The sequence below is a fragment of the Symphalangus syndactylus genome, chromosome 10 (genome assembly GCF_028878055.3).
Source record: "Symphalangus syndactylus isolate Jambi chromosome 10, NHGRI_mSymSyn1-v2.1_pri, whole genome shotgun sequence".
Taxonomy (NCBI): Eukaryota; Metazoa; Chordata; class Mammalia; order Primates; family Hylobatidae; genus Symphalangus; species Symphalangus syndactylus.
Genome location: NC_072432.2, coordinates 121,866,243 through 121,882,981, shown reverse-complemented (window position 1 = coordinate 121,882,981; position 16,739 = coordinate 121,866,243). Strand labels below are relative to the sequence as shown.

The window sequence follows — 16,739 nt, the reverse complement described above, 5'->3', positions numbered from 1 at the left end:
TGAGATAAGACAAATATAGTTAACACAAATCAAACAATAATTTAAGGATGCACAGGCTAAATAACACATGGTATAAAAAACATATGTTACAACTGATTCAAAGAAGTGAATGATCACTGAGACTCTGATTTCAAAAAGGAAGATTTCAAAAAGGATATAGGAGGAAAGAAGGGAGGGAGGGAATTCCAGGGAAGTGGAATTGCTATAACAAAGATGCTGAGAAAGAAAAAAACACAAAGTATGCTTAAGGATATTGATTAGACTGGTTTGATTTAAATCTGGGGCTGGGAAAGGTAACAGTGAGGGAAAAAGACAAAGCCTAATAACCATAGTGATATTTGCATAATACTTCACTTACGTTATTTGACTACCAAAACAGCAGCACAAGAAAGGGTAGATTGTAGAGGGCCTTGAATATCAGGTCGTAAATATCTAGCAGCAGTATCTACATGTCTAAGATGGAATACTCCATCATCAGAGGATAAAGAAACTAGAGGCAGGGAGACTAGTTATGATAGTTCAACAATAAGCTAAAAAGGACCCAGGTTAAAGTGACAGCAGTGGGAACAGAAAGGAAGAAATTTGTAAGGCTATAGTGATAACTGGGGAAGGAGATAAAAAGGCTACCAGGTCTTAGACCTCAGTTACTAGGAGAAGGATGGCAGAATTGAGAGAAATATTTAAGTCCAGATGGGGAGGAGCTGTTTTTAGTAGTAAAGAGTCTGGTTCAGACATATGAGTTTGAAGCAACAGCAGCACATCCAGTTTCTAGAACCTCTATCACTCATTCCAAAGATAGTCTTCTATGCCCACCATCACCCTAACCAAGAGAAATATGTTTCCCTGACATTAGGCCCAGTGCCCTTCTTTCTCAAAAAGACTACTGATGTAGGAGGCAGGAATGAGGAGTGACTTATGATTACGGAGTATCCGTTGGCGGGGGGGTGGCGGGGGACGGGGTGTTAGAAACGTTCTGGAATTAGAGGCAATGGCTATTCAACATTGTGAACACACTAAATGCTACTGAATTGTACACAGAGGTACAGTAAAAAGGATCAAGAGTGTGGGTGGCAGGGGATAGCAGTGCTTCACTTTAAAATAGTCAAGAGTGGGCCTCACAAATTTATTTCTCCAACTCGGAAATTTCCTCTGAGCTCCAGACATGCATATTCAACAGCTCATCAAACTCAAGCAGGTCCAAAGGGAATGCATAAATGCCTTTGCCATCTCTCTATCCCAAACAAATACAATAAACAATAACAACCATCCTAGTTCAACAAAGAGAAATAACCTCCAAGAACACTGTAAAAGCTAGACCTTGAAGCTATTCTTAGTATTTTACACGCTCTCATTCTTCCCCATATCCAATTCAAAGTCCTGTCAATTTAACATCCTAAATATTTCTGGCATTTGTCATCTGTCTCCATCAATAGCCATCACCATTGCCACCAGTACTACCCAAATGCAGGCTACCATCACCTTTATTTGATCAGTCTTTATTCAACTTGCCTTCTCACTTCCCTTCTCACAATCATTCTTTACAGAGCCAACAAGAATGAGATTTTCCAAACATACCCTTCAACTTGCTTAAAACACTTCATATGCTTTCATTGCTCTTACGATGAAGATCAATTTCCTTAAAACTTGATACAAAAGGCCATGGGTAATCTGACCCCATTCCACCCTTTCATATTCATTTTGTACCACGCCTCTCAGATTTATTTCCCCAAAACTTTATTGGGGCATAAGAGACAAATAGAAATTATATGTATTTGAGGCATGCAATGTGATGTTTTGATATATGTATATATTGTAAAATGATTACCACAATCAAGCTAATTAACATATCCATCACCTCACATCACGTAGTTACCATGATGTACATTAAGTCTCCAGAACGTATTCATCTTATAACCAAAAGTTTGCACTCTTTGACCAATACATCCCCATTTCTCCCCCTGCAACCTACCTTTGGTAATTACCCTTCTATTCTATTTCTATGAGTTCAACTTTCCCTTCTATTCTATTTCTATGAGTTCAACTTCCAAAGATTCTACATACAAGTGAGATCAAGTGGAATTTGTCTTTCTGTGCCTGGTTTATTCCACTTAGCATAACGTCCTCCAGGTCCATCCATGTTGCCACAAATAGAAAGTTATCCCTATTTTCTCTTTGATGCAACAATATTCCTTGTTTTCTAATGAACAATTTTGCATTGTGCATATGTGTGTCATACACACTCTACATTTTCTTTATTTATCTGGACAGAACTTAGATTGTTTCCATATCTTGGCTATTGTGAATAATTCTGAAATGAACTTGAGAGTGCATGGATAGTGACTTTATTTCCTCTGGATATATATCCACAAGTGGGATTGCTGGATCTTATATAGTCATTCTGTTTGTAATTTTTTGAGGAATTTCCATACTGCTCTCCATAACAATTGTACATATATGTAACAATTTGCATTCCCAATAGACCTCTCAGATTTCTTGACTCTAATCATACCAGCTGATCCTTATACTTGTCAAATTCCAACTAATTACTGGGCTTCTGCTTTGATTGGTTTTCTCTTCTCTCTTAGACTAGTTAACTTCTATTCATCCTTCAGATCTTAGCTCAAGAGGTATTTTCTTGGGAAGTTTTCATTGACTTCCCATACTAGGGCAAACTGGTATGCATAACACCCTGCATCTTTTTTTAGAACAGTTGTTTATGGTAGTAGTAGTAGTTCCTTTTTTTTTTTTTTTTTTTTTTTTTTTTGAGACAGAGTCTTGATCTGTCGCCAGGCTGGAGTGCAGTGGTGTGATCTTGGCTCACTGCAACCTCCACCTCCCAGGTTCAAGTGATTCTCCTGCCTCAGCCTCCCAAGTAGCTGGGACTACAGGTGCACGCCACCACGCCCTGCTAATTTTTGTATTTTTAGAAGAGACAGGGTTTCACCATGTTGGCCAGGATGGGTCTCGATCTCTTGACCTTGTGATCCATCCGCCTCAGCCTCTCAAAGTGCTGGGATTACAGGCGTGAGCCACCACGCCTGGTTTTTTTTTTTTTTTCTTTTTTTGAGACGGAGTTTTGCTTTTGTTGCCCATGCAACAAAATTCTCAACCTCAGGTGATCTGCCCACCTTGGCCTCCCAAAATGAGTAGTAGTTCTTTATAGAAGTTGTTCCAGTGGTTACAATGGTTTGTTTGTACCTACCAAGTCTCATGTTGAAATCTGATCCTCACTGTTGGTGATGGGGCCTAGTGGAAGGTGTCTGGGTTGTGGGGGCAGATTCTTCATGAATGGCTTGGTGTTATTCTCAAGGGAGTGAGTTCTCACTCTGAGCACCTCCCTCTCTTCCTTCTCTTTTTCCTCCTCCTCCTCCTACCCTGCCATGTGATCTCTGCACTCAGGCTAGCTTTTGCCTTCCACCATGAGTGGAAGTAGCCTGACACCCTCACCAGATGCAGATGCTGGTGTCACGCTTCTTGTATAGCCTGCAGAACCATGAACCAAATAAACCTCTCTTCTTTATAAATTACCCAGCTTCAGATATCCCTTTATAGTAACACAAATGGACTACAAGTGACAAGTTTATTATTTTAAAATATATATTTTTCTTTTTAATTTTTGTGGATACACAGTAGGTATATACATTTATGGGTTACAAGAGATATTTTGATACAGGCATGCAATGCATAATAATCACATCAGCATAAATGGGGTATCCATCCCCTCAAGCATTTTATCCTTTGTATTTCAAGCAATCTGATTATACTCTTATTTTAAAATGTACAAATAAGTTATTTTTTACTATAGCTATCCTGTTGTGCTAGCAAATACTAGGTCTTATTCATTCTTTCTATTTTTTAGTACCCATTAACCATCCCTACTTCTTCCCTAACCCCCTACTATTCTTTCCAGCCTCTGGTAATCATCCAACAATTTCATATTTTTTTAATGGGTCATGTGATTAAAAACTCTCTGCCCCACAAAAATTGCTATGGAAAAACTTAAAACAGACTATTGAGTTCATAGTACTAAAACCTTATTTTACAGGCCAAGTGTGGTGGCTCACACCTGTAATCCCAGCACTTTAAGAGGCCAAGGTGGGAGAATCCATTGAGGCCAGAAGAATGACCCCATCTCTACAAAAAGTTTTTTTAAATTAGCTAGGCATGGTGGTGTACACTTGTAGTCCTAGCTACTTAGGAAGCTGAGGCAGGAGGGTCACTTGAGCCCAGGAGTTTGAGGTTAACCATGATTGCGCCACTGCTCTCCAGCTTGGGCGATACTGCACCCTTGCCTGGGGGACAGATAAAGACCTCGTCTCAAAAAATAAAAAAATTTAAAAAGCTCTACTTTATAAAGTTTACTCCAGTCAATTACAGATTAAAGTTAACTATGCCTCTTAGCTAGATCTGGAATAAGTCATGAGGTTGTTAGAAGCATTCAGTTTTTTCTGGCAGAGGTATTCTCTCAAACTCAAAGGTAAAATTTGAACATTACAAAGATATTTAATACATCTAGTCCATCTACTTCTAAATGAATATTTATATTTTATGTATCTAAAATATATATGTGTGTGTGTATATATACATATATATATCTCCCATGAATAAATACATATATGTTTATCTCTAATAAAGTCACACTGCAGCCTCAAACTCCCGGGCTCAGGTAAGCCTCAGTCTCCTGCGTAGCTGGGACTACAGGCATATGCCACCATGCCCAGCTAGTTTTTGCTTTTTTTTTTGGTATAGATGGGGTTTTGCCATGTTGCCCAGTCTGGTCTCAATCTCCTGGGCTCAAGCCATCTGCCTTCCTTGCACTCCCAAAATGCTAGGATTACATGCATAAGCCACCGCACCTGGCCCAAGTTCATTTTACTCTAAGAAATCATTATTAAAAAAAAACCTGAAGCTGATGAAGTGTTTATGCTTTGAGTAAATAAACATCATTTAACCATCAAGACACCAGGTTTTAACTGTTTCTAATCTTTCATTTATCACAAGTGTCTAAAAGTAGTAGATTCAAGGTCACCAAAAATAACAGCTGAGAGAGAAAAGTCATTAGCTACTTTTATATTATTTTTAATACATTATTTTTAAAATATAAAAAAGCCTGTATAAGGATCAAATAAAAAGATTTCTTGAAATAAAAGTCTCTCATTAAAAAGACACAAAAGAAGCAACATAATGAGGAAGAAATGGAATAGATGAATACTTGTAAAATAATGAGAGAGATTTTTTTTTCACTGCCAGGGTCAAAACCTCAAGGCTGAGTCTGTATTGCTGACAGGGTCAAGGTGGTTTACCTGTAGTGCTTTACTAAAAACAACACATCTTATTTTCAACTATAGAACTCTATGTGCTTTCAAAACATTTTCCCCATTACCACCACATAACTGAGAGCAAACAATAATGAATATAGTATTTGCCAATAAACAAAAGAAAGGATTAAACAATATATGGCTGCCATTTAAAAAGAACAAAACTAGAACTAAAGAACACCCTGAAGAAAAAAAACAGAACAGTTTTCTCTGCAACCAGGCTGATCAGATGCAAACCTTGGGTTATTCTTCCTTTAAAGTATTCTTATTCAGGAGCTAAGTTCTTAGTCACTGGTACAAAACACCCCCATGCACTCTGAACCACACACAATACACCAACAAAATGTGTACGCCTGTGTTCTACTAAAACCTGATTTGTGGACAATGAGATTTGAACGATATAATTTTCACATGTCACACAATATTATTCTTTTAATTTTTTAATTAAAAATTTAACATCATTCTTAGGTTATGACTGAACAAAAACAGATGGTGAATCCAATTTGGCTTTAGGCCATAGTTTATCAACTCCTAGTAAAAAAGAAAAATAACTAATAGGAAAGATAACAGGTTCTGCTCTTATATGTAATCTATAACTTCACTGAACTTCACTTTCTTCAACTATTAAAAAAAAAAAAATAAAAGAGGCTGGGCGCGGTGGCTGATGCCTGTAATCCCAGCATTTTGGGAGGCCAAGGCGGGTGGATCACCTGAGGTTGGGAGTTCAAGACCAGCCTGACCAACATGGAGAAACCCTGTCTCTACTAAAAATACAAAATTAGCCGGGCATGGTGACACATACCTGTAATCCCAGCTACTCAGGAAGGTGAGGCAGGAGAATCACTTGAACCCAGGAGGCGGAGGTTGTGGTGAGCCGAGATTACACCATTGCACTCCAGCGTGGGCAACAAGAGCGAAACTCCGTCTCAAAAAGAAAAGAATACCATATACAAGAATCACCTCAAAACGGATCAAATACCTAAACATAAGAATTCAAATTATAAAATTCTTACAACAGGGGAAAATCTTTATGACATCAGATTTAGCAAGGATTTCTTGGGCAAGACACCAAAAGCACAGGTAACAACAACAACAAAAAAAATTAGGTAAATGGTATTTCATCAAAATTAAAAACTTATGTGCAGGGCCGGGCATGGTGGCTCATACCTGTAATCCCAGCACTTTGGGAGGCCGAGGCAGGCGGATCACGAGGTCAGGAGATTGAGACCATCCTGGCTAACATGGTGAAACCCCATCTCTACTAAAAATACAAAAAAAAAATTAGCCAGGCGTGGTGGTGGGCACCTGTAGTCCCAGCTACTCGGGAGGCTGAGGCAGGAGAATGGTGTGAACCTGGGAGGCAGAGCTTGCAGTGAGCCGAGATCGTGCCACTGCACTCCAGCCTGGGTGACAGAGCAAGACTCCGTCTCAAAAAAAAAAACTTATGTCCAAAGGCCACTCTTTTGTCTAATGAGACAAAAAATAACCTACATAATCGGAAAATATATTTGCAAATCATGTATATCTGAGATGAGATTATCCAAAATATATTAAGAACTACTAAACTTAGCAACAACAACAAAAAAACAGCCTAATTAAAAAATGGGCAAAGGGTTTAAACAGACATTTCTCCAAAGAAGATATATAAATGACCAATAAGCACATGAAAAGATACTCAAGGACATTAGTTATTAGAGAAATACAAATCAAAACCTCAGTGAGACACCACTTCACACTACGATGGCTAGAATTAAAAAAAACAAAAAATACAAAAGAAAAAAATGTTGGTGAGGACGTGAAAAAGTGGAACCCTTGTATATATTGCTGGTAGGGATATAAAATGGTACAGCCACTGTGTAAACAGTTTGGGAGTTCCTCAAGAAGTTAAACAGAATTACAAGATGACCCAGCAATTCCACTTCTGGTGTATTTTAAAGCATCTCTAGATTACTTATACCATCTAATACAATGTAAATGCCATGTAAATAGTTGTTATACTGTATTGTTTAGGGAATAATGACAAGAAAAAAGTACTGGTATATATCCCAAAGAAATGGAAACAGGTGTTCAAATGTAAACTTTTTTGTTAGCTCCTGGTTTTAGCTCTTATTTCATAGCAATATCCATCAATTTGGACAATTTGAATGGATAAATGTGGCATATCCACAAAATGGAGTATTATTCAACTACAGAAATTAAGTAATGAGTCATGCTACAATATAAACCCTGAAAATCCTGGCTATGCAAAATAAGCCAGATCCAAATAGTAGTATGCTATGTGATTCTGTTTATATGAAATGTCCAGAATAGGCAAATCCATAGAAACAGAAAGTAGACCTGCAGTTGCTAGGGGATGAGGGCAGGAGAGAATTAGGAGTGACTGCTTAATGGGTATAATTTCCTTCTGAACTGAACCCTAGATTAAAAACTTCTGAACCAGACAGTGGTGACAGTTGTGCAATACTGTAAATGTATTTAATGTCACTGAATTGTACTCATTAAAATAGTTAAAATGGTCAATTTTAGGTTATGTGTATTTACATAATTTTAAATTTTAAGAAAACAAAAGAACAAGTACAAAAAAGGGATAATGCCCATCCACCTGTAGGCTTTTTTATAGTATTACTTGATGTGTAAAGAGAGATCAGACACATAGCATCACTTTACTCACAATAAATTATTATTATTCCAGGAAACTATTATTATGCCACAAAAGTATGGTTGCTACCAAAGCACACTCTGGATAAATGAGATTTCACAGTAGTAATTCACAGAATATATTAGAAATAATATATTGTTACTCCTCTTCAAACACAACTTAATGTGTTCAAAGTCTCCATTACATATTAAGAATAATTTAAGAAAATAACATAAAATTAATGCCGGGTGAGTTAACTAGAGGTCTGAGGACTGTCTGAAATTATGTAGAAATTGTGTATGTGTATTACTGTAAGAATTCATAATTTTTAGATTTCAACGGTACCCAGGTTAATAACTACTGATAAGCCACAAAGAAAACATTAAACAAAGAATGTTTTGCTTCATTTCTCAAAGCACAGATTTGATTTTGCAAAGATAAAAGTACTTTAAAAAGTAGAATTCAAAAATAAAAGCCCAAGAAAGTGTTGTCCTATTACAGTTGTCCCTTGGTATCTTTGGGCGATTGGTTTCAGGACCACCCTCCGTCCCACCTCCCCACAGACACCAAAATCCATGGATGCTCAAATCCCTTATGTAAAATAGTGTAACATTTGCAAAGAACCTACGCACAACCTCTGGTGTACTTTAAAGCATCTCTAGATTACTTATACTATCTAATACAATGTAAATACCATGTAAATGGTTGTCTGTATTGTTTAGTGAATAATAAAAGTCTTATTATGTTCAGGACAGACACAACCTTTACTTTTTCTTCCCCAACTATTTTTGATCCATAGCTGCACAAATCCATGGATGTGGGACCAACAGATATACAGAACCAAAATTTAAGTTTGGCCTCCTCCCTGTAGCTTTTCCTGATGACATTAGTTCATAATCATCTCCCTTTTCTAATACTACTCTTCTAAGTATTACTTTTGTGATGGTTAGCTTCTTATGTACTCATTTGTTGATTTAGCATAATTCATCACCTTAGTATGCACTACCTTGATCCCAAGCACTTCTGCATATAGATCTTCTCTATCTCCATAAATGAGAAGCTACTCAACTGATAGAGCTTTTTATATTTTACTTATTTAGTAGCCCTATAACATAAAAGACAACACATAACTATTTTATTTTTATAAGCTTCCTATGTCTTTTAAAATTAAATATAAGCATGTTTTATGGTATATGTTCTGTACTTCAAATGAGGATGTGTATTTTGGAGTAATTTTGCAGTTATCATAACACTGAATAATGAATGAAACATATGCAGATATCAAATCCATCATTAAAGTATCTCCTAATCATGTTGGTTCATTTGGTCAACCATATCTACTAGTACTTTGTGGTACTATTGGTAGTATTCATTCTTGCCTATTTTACTTACATGTAGAGAAGCTTTATTAAAATCTTTCTCAAGTCTACAGGTTTCCTTTATACAGTATATTCACTGCATGACAAACTAAAAATAAAAGGTCATAATCCATCATCCTGGTATCAAGTGATGGCCAAAGGTCTATGGAAATATTTTTGGTTTCGATATGACTGAGACAGGGTCTCACTCTGTTGCCCAGGCTGGAGTGCAGTGGCATGATCTCAGCTCACCGCAACCTCTGCCTCCCAGGCTCAGGTGATTCTCCTGCCTTAGCCTCCCAAGTAGCTGGGATTACAGGCACATGCCACTACCACCTGGCTAATTTTTGTATTTTTAGTATAGATGGGGTTTTACCATGTTGGCCAGGCTGGTCTTGAACTCCTGACCTCAAATGATCCACCCGCCTCAGCCTCCCAAAGTGCTGGGATTACAGGCGCGAGCCACTGTGCCCAGCCAGGTTTAGGTATGATTTTAAATGCTTATGAAATGTTTGTTTTAAAGATTTATTTATATCATAATGTTATAGTGCATTTAGTACCACTTATTACAAATCATTCTGGAATCCATACAAGTTTTCTTATATTTTTTGTCTGGTTTATGTTAAGACTATGTTATTCTTTAAGTCAGATATAAAGTAAAATAACAGATCTCTACTTAAATTTCACTTACCCTAGCTTCTCCACTATGATTATTTCATCTACTCATTATTTTATAGAATGTCTGCTCTCTCAAAAGATAGATGAATACTTTTCTGACACTCTCCTCTAAAAAATCAAGGCAGATTAAGCACTTTCCTTCTATACCACCTTGAGCATGTTTCTATTATGGCAACAATTATACTGCTGGGCTCGTTTATATTCGTATCTCCTTCATCAGACAGTAAACCTAGCCACAGTCTCCAGCATAGTAGGTACTTAATAAATGCCCATTAATTTCTTTGAGGAAATATTTGGGTATGAGGGCACTATGCATAAATGAATACATGCTTATGCAGAATCATTTAAAAAGATAAATCTCATGAGATAATCTAATTATATAATATCTTAACAGTTACATCTTTTCCATTATGGCAACACAAAAAATTCTCATAATAAAATATATTTAAACTTCAGGCAAATATTGCCTAGGGTTTTAATTTATAAGCAAATATGAAGGGCTTATGAGTTTGGATGACCAACTGTATTATTCACAACTATATTCCAAGGCCCTACCATAGTACCTTGTTTATAGTAGGAACTCAATAGTGATTTGATAAATTAGTTAATAAAAACAGGTTAACGAATTTGATGCAGAGAGGCACAAGTTAGTAAATGGTATCTGGAGCTAATAAACAATTAATATAAATAAAAGGTTAACATATAAATTTGAAACTGGGTTGTCAAGTTTACCTGGTTGATGTAAAATCTTAGAAGAATTGTAGAAAAAAATGCTGTATCTGTCACAATAAATGTTCTTGTTTATTCATAAGCCAGCCCTGTGTGCAATACATCTCTAGGTCTAGCTATTGAAACACACACACACACACACACACACACACACACATACACAAAAAACTTCGCTTGTTCTTTATAATATTTAGCATTTGAAATACATTTTTGACTATGGCTTTCATTTTAAAATTAAGGTATAACACTGATCTCTTGAGTATTCATTTTACAAAAGAATTTAAAATAGGATTTTATTGTTTTAGCTTTGCTTGTTCTTGCTTAGGGCATGTGCAACAAAATTTGATTTATAAAAATACAAATTATATACTACCTTCCAAGGAAATGGATTTTGCCAAAAGAAAATAAAAATGTGTGTGGGTATTGTGTATTACTATGACATCCAAAATTATAAACAAGTCATTCAAGTTGTGGACATCTTACATCTTTTGCCTATACAGTTGGCCCTCCATATCCACGAGTTTTACATCTGAGGATTCAATCAACTATGGAAATCTGCAGCTAATAAACAATCCACTGTATTGTTTATTGAAATTATTGAAAATACAGCATTGTGCTATCTGTAATACAATAAATACTGAGATTAAGTATAGACCAAATATTCAAAAAAGAAATAATGTCAATTCTACTCAATTTCTTCCAGAAAATATAAGGGAAGAAAACACTACCCAAATCATTTTATGAGGTCAAAATTATCCCAATAAAAAGGCCAGAGAATTAAATTACATGAAAATACAGTATTGTGTTGGCTATAATACAATAAATACTGAAATAAATACAGTCTTTTCCATCCATGGTTGGTTAAATCTGCAGATGCAGAACCCTTGGATACAGAAGGGCCATCTAAGGGACTTGAACATCAGCAGATTTTGGTAGCCAAAGGGAGTCCTGGAACCGATTCCCCACAAACAAAGACACAGTCAAAAACATAGTATACAGTTAGAAGGCTAACTGCATCTGTTACTGGGTTAATCGTTCACCAATGGAGAAAAATTTATGACACAAACACCGAGCAATCAATATTCTGTCACTTTCGTCTCTGTTTTCCTCAAGAAAAAGAACTTCCCCGTTTTTTAATTCCCTAATTTTCTATTTAGCATTGATAGTATAAAGAAATACTTTAAAAGTTGCTATAGTTATGTGGATGTCTTCAGAAGTTCCTGCTGTTTTTAAAACTGGGTTATGACTTTACAAACTGAATACAGGTGTGTAAACAACTTTGATAACATATCATAAATAGCAGCAGACCTTATTTGTTCATTCATGTTCCAGAAAATGACTATGTTTTTGATGACAGTGATTCTTACTACTTTAAAATACTTATGTTAAATGAAAGGTGGGAAGCACTTAAACTTCATGTGCTGGTGGTAAAATGATGTTTACAAACTCAAATACAGCACAAACATTTCACGAGTTATGATTTTTTGATAATGAAAGAGGGAACATCATTAGAGACCCTACAGAGGTTAAAAGTACCAAGTAATACTATAAACAAGTCTATGTCCATAAATTCAGTAACTCAGATGAAATGGACCAGCTCCTTGAATACATACACTACCAAAAGAAACAACATGGCCAGGCGTGGTGGCTCACGCCTGTAATCCCAACACTTTGGGAGGCCGAGGCGGGTGGATCACGAGGTCAGGAGATTGAGACCATCCTGGCTAACATGGTGGAACCCCATCTCTACTAAAAATACAAAAAATTAGCCAGGCGTGGTGGCATGCACCTGCAGCCCCAGCTACTCGGGAAGCTGAGGCAGGAGAATCTCTTGAACCTGGGAGGCGGAGGTTGCAGTGAGCCGAGATCGTGCCACTGCACTCCAGCCAGGGCAATAGAGCAAGAGTCCATCTCAAAAAAATAAATAAATAAAAATAACATGAATAGTTGAACAGCTCTTAAGGAAACTGAGTTCATAGTTTAAAAATATCACAACCAAGAAAACTGCAGGCCTGGAGAGTTTCACTGGCCAATTTGACCAAATATTCAATGAAGAAATAATGCCAATCCTACTCAATCTCTTCCAGAAAATAGAAGAGAAGAAATAATTTCCCAAATCATTTTATAAGGCCAGCATTATCCTAGTACAAAAGGCAGAGGATTAAATTACATGACAGGAAAACTACAAACTAATATCCCTGATGAACACAGATGAAAAAATCTTCAGCAAAACTGTAGCCAACTGAATCCAGCAATATATGAAAAGAACAATACAGCATGCAAGGTTTATTCAGTATTCAAAAATCAATCAATGTAATTCTCCATAATCACAGACTAAATAAGGTGAAGAAAAAGCACTTGATAAAAGTTATAATATAATATCTTACTCATGACCAAAACTCGGAGCAAACTAGAAATAGAACCTCCTTAAACTGATAAATGGCATCCATGAAAACCCTAAATATATCATATTTAATAATGAAAGATAAAATGCTTTTGCCTTAACACTGAAAACAGACAAGTCTGTCCATTCTAACCACTACTATTCAGTATTATACCAAAAGTTTTAGTCAGTATAATACAGTAAGGGAAAAAAAAAAGCACAGATTGGAAAGGAAAAAGTAAAACCTTTTCTAGTCATACACAATGTGATTGTCATGTAGAAAATCTTAAGGTTTCTAGAAAAAAAACTCTTCAAACTAACGTATGAATTTAGCAAGGCTATAAGATACAAAGATAATATACAAAAATCAATTACATTTCTACATATTAACAATGAACTAACAATCCAATAAAAACGTACCATTTATAATAGCACCAAAATCATAAAATATTTAGGCATAAGTCTAATAGATGAAGAATCTGAATGCTGAAAACGGACAGAAAAAATCAAAGATGATCTAAATAAATGGAGAGATATACAGTGTTCACGGACCAGAAGACTTAATATTGCTAAGATGTAAATTTTGCCCAAATTGCTCTAACAGCCAACACAATCCCAATAAAAATCCTAGAAGATCTTTTGGTATATATTAACAAGGTAATTCTTTTTTTTTTTTTTTTTTTTTTTTAGACAGGGTCTTGCTCTGTCATCCAGGCTGGAGTGCAGTGATAAGATCTTTGCTCACTGTAACCTCTGCCTTCTGGGCTCAAGTGATCCTCTCACCTCAGCCTCCTGAGTAGCTGAGACTACAGGCATGCATCACTAAGTTTGGCTAATTTTTATATTTTGTAGAGACAAAGTCTCTCACTCTATTGCCCAGGCTGGTCTTGAACTCCTGGGCTCAAGCTATCCTCCCATGTCTGCCTAACAAGCTAATTCTAATATCTGTATGGAAAGGCCAATGAATGAGAATAGTAAAAACAATTTAGATTAAAAAAAAATTCGGAAGACTCATATTAGCTGATTGCAAGACTAACAATACCGTAATGAAGATAGTGTGTTCGTAGAAAAGGGACAGACAGATAGATCAATAGAACAGAATAACAGAAAGTCCAGAAACAGACTCACACAAATATGGTCAATTAATATTTGACAAAAGTGTAAAGTCAATTCAATGGAAAAAGGATAGCCTTTTTCAATAAATGGAGCTAGAACACGTGGAAATCTATATCCAAAAAAATAAAACCTTGCCCATACCTCAAATCTTCTACACACATTAACTCAAAATGGGTCACAGACTTACATGGAAAACCCAAAACTATAAAACTTCTAGAACAAAACACAGGAGAAAAACTCTTTGTGAATAGCATAGGATTTGCGACCCTGGGTTATATCCCATAGGTGATTCCTGATTGGCACATACTATTCAGTACATTTCATCCTCCTGGTTACAGTGGCAGGAATCATGGATGATCAGAAGGCCCAATACAAACAATGAAACTCATGGTGACATCTGCTGAGGGATTCTGGGGAAAAATTTCCCCTTACTTAGAGGGCAGATACTGAAAATATGCTGTCTTCTTTCTTAAAGATATGAACAAGAAAACACATAAATCTGCTGACTGCAGTGGCCAACTTGAGAAAATGAGAGCCAGCCTTAAGACAAAGTAGAAACTATAACTGCTGTCCAAAACAGTAGCCACTGGCCACATGTGGTTACTGGGCCTTTGAAATCTGGCTAGTCTGAATTGAGACATGTTGTAAGAGTAAAATACCAGTTTTGAAGACTTAAGAACATAAAATATCTCAATTTTCATACTAATTCCATGTGAAATAGTAATATTTTGGAAATACTGAGTTAAATAAAACCTGTTATTAGAATTAATTTTGCCAGGCACAGTGTCACATGTCTATAGTTCTAGCTACTCAGGAGGCTGAGACAAGAGAATCACTTGAACCCAGGAGTTCTGTGCTATAGTGTGCTAAAGCTGATCAGGTGCCCCCACTAAGTATGGCATCAATATGGTGACCACTCAAAGGAGTAGGGAACCACCCAAGTTGCCCAAGGAGGGGTGATCCAGCCCAAGTTAGAAACAGAGCAGGTCAAAACTCTCATACAAAACTCTCATAGCCACTGCACTCCACCCTGGGCAACAGAGCAGGACCCTGTCTCTTTTTTTTTTTTTTTTTTTTTTTGAGACAGAGTCTCGCTCTGTCGCCCAGGCTGGAGAGCAGTGGCGCGATCTTGGCTAACTGCAAGCTCCGCCTCCCGGGTTCACTCCATTCTCCTGCCTCAGCCTCCCAAGCAGCTGGGACTACAGGCGCCCGCCACCACGCCCGGCTAATTTTTTGTATTTTTAGTAGAGACGGGGTTTCACCATGTTAGCCACGATGGTCTCCATCTCCTGACCTTGTGATCCACCTGCCTCAGCTTCCAAAAGTGTTGGGATTACAGGCGTGAGCCATGGCGCCCGGCCAGACCCTGTCTTTTTTAAAAAAAAAAAGAATTGCATCTGTTTCTTTTTACTTCATAAAATGTAGTAACTAGAATATTTAAATTTTAAAATGTAATAGGCATTATATTCCTATTGGACAGAGTTGCTCTGGGAAGTTGAGAATGCAAAGTAAAACAACACAACATTACAACAACAACAAAGATTACTGATGACATCTTAGAGCCTCTGGATCAACTTTTGCCAGAAGTCTTACCTGTCTTTGGATTTTGTGATATACAAACAAATAAATTGTCTTTATAGTTTGTTGGTTTCCATAGAATTTGTTATTTTGCAACTGAACATATCTAATCCAGAAGTACTTCTATAGCCACCTTTGAAGAAATAAAAATATGTTCTGCACAATTTCCTTTGCAGTTCTTTCACTCTATTTGCATATGCTTATAATGCACTCACTGGTTTTTATAAAGCATTTCATTTCCATTATAGGTATTACAAGTATAACACTGTGTTCAAATAAAGTAGAATATATTCTAACAAGGAGGTTCTCACTGAAATAAGAAGAGCAAAAAAAGAAATTTTCACTGAAATGAAAACCACATATTTATTTTATTAATTCAAATGTTACTGACCCTCTAACTTAGGTTAGGGATGTCAAATAGGCTTCAATGTCACATTAACTGTCGTGGCTGTCTGTAGTGCTGTGGTTCAAAGAATGCTAAGCTGAAGTTTATACAGATGTTTGTCTTGATCAAGACAAGTGAAGGCGTGTGTTCAGATATTTACTTACCTAGCAAAACAGTGCCTGTCCACAGTTTAAAGTGGGAAAAGATGATTCTGATGAGGCAATTTTTTTAAGTGTTTAATTAGTATGTTAAATTTCCCACTGGCCATTCTTTAATAGATGGGGTATCTATTTGATCCCACATTTACAATTTGATCCTTAAGTTACTAAATACAGATTTTACTATATAAGTCTCAATCATTTTCTAATATCCTCTTTGACAATGCAGGTTTATAAAATTCTCAGTAGTTTTTCTGTAGATGAATATAAACGTAAACACTGAACTTACCCATCTAAAGTGGTTAGGCTGATTTATTTAATACAAAGAGGTTATCTCTTTTTAAAACAGATCAGGCCAGGCGCGGTGGCTCACACCTGTAATCCCAGCACTTTGGGAG

The 16,739-nt window shown here is 36.5% G+C and overlaps 1 protein-coding gene across 23 annotated transcripts in view; it reads right to left on the bottom strand.

Moving 5' to 3' along the window:
- HMBOX1 (homeobox containing 1) overlaps positions 1-16,739 on the bottom strand; it is a 188,864-nt gene that overhangs the window by 146,788 nt on the left and 25,337 nt on the right. The window contains exons 2-3 of one of the 23 annotated variants that reach the window (XM_063610870.1): positions 6,486-6,576; positions 6,121-6,243 (exon numbers count right to left, since the gene is read on the bottom strand). The exons of 21 other annotated variants lie outside the window; for them this stretch is intronic. The gene's annotated coding sequence lies outside the window, so the exon portion shown is untranslated. The remainder of the gene's footprint in view (positions 1-6,120; positions 6,244-6,485; positions 6,577-16,739) is intronic. One more of the 23 variants, XM_063610873.1, reaches the window with a different exon arrangement.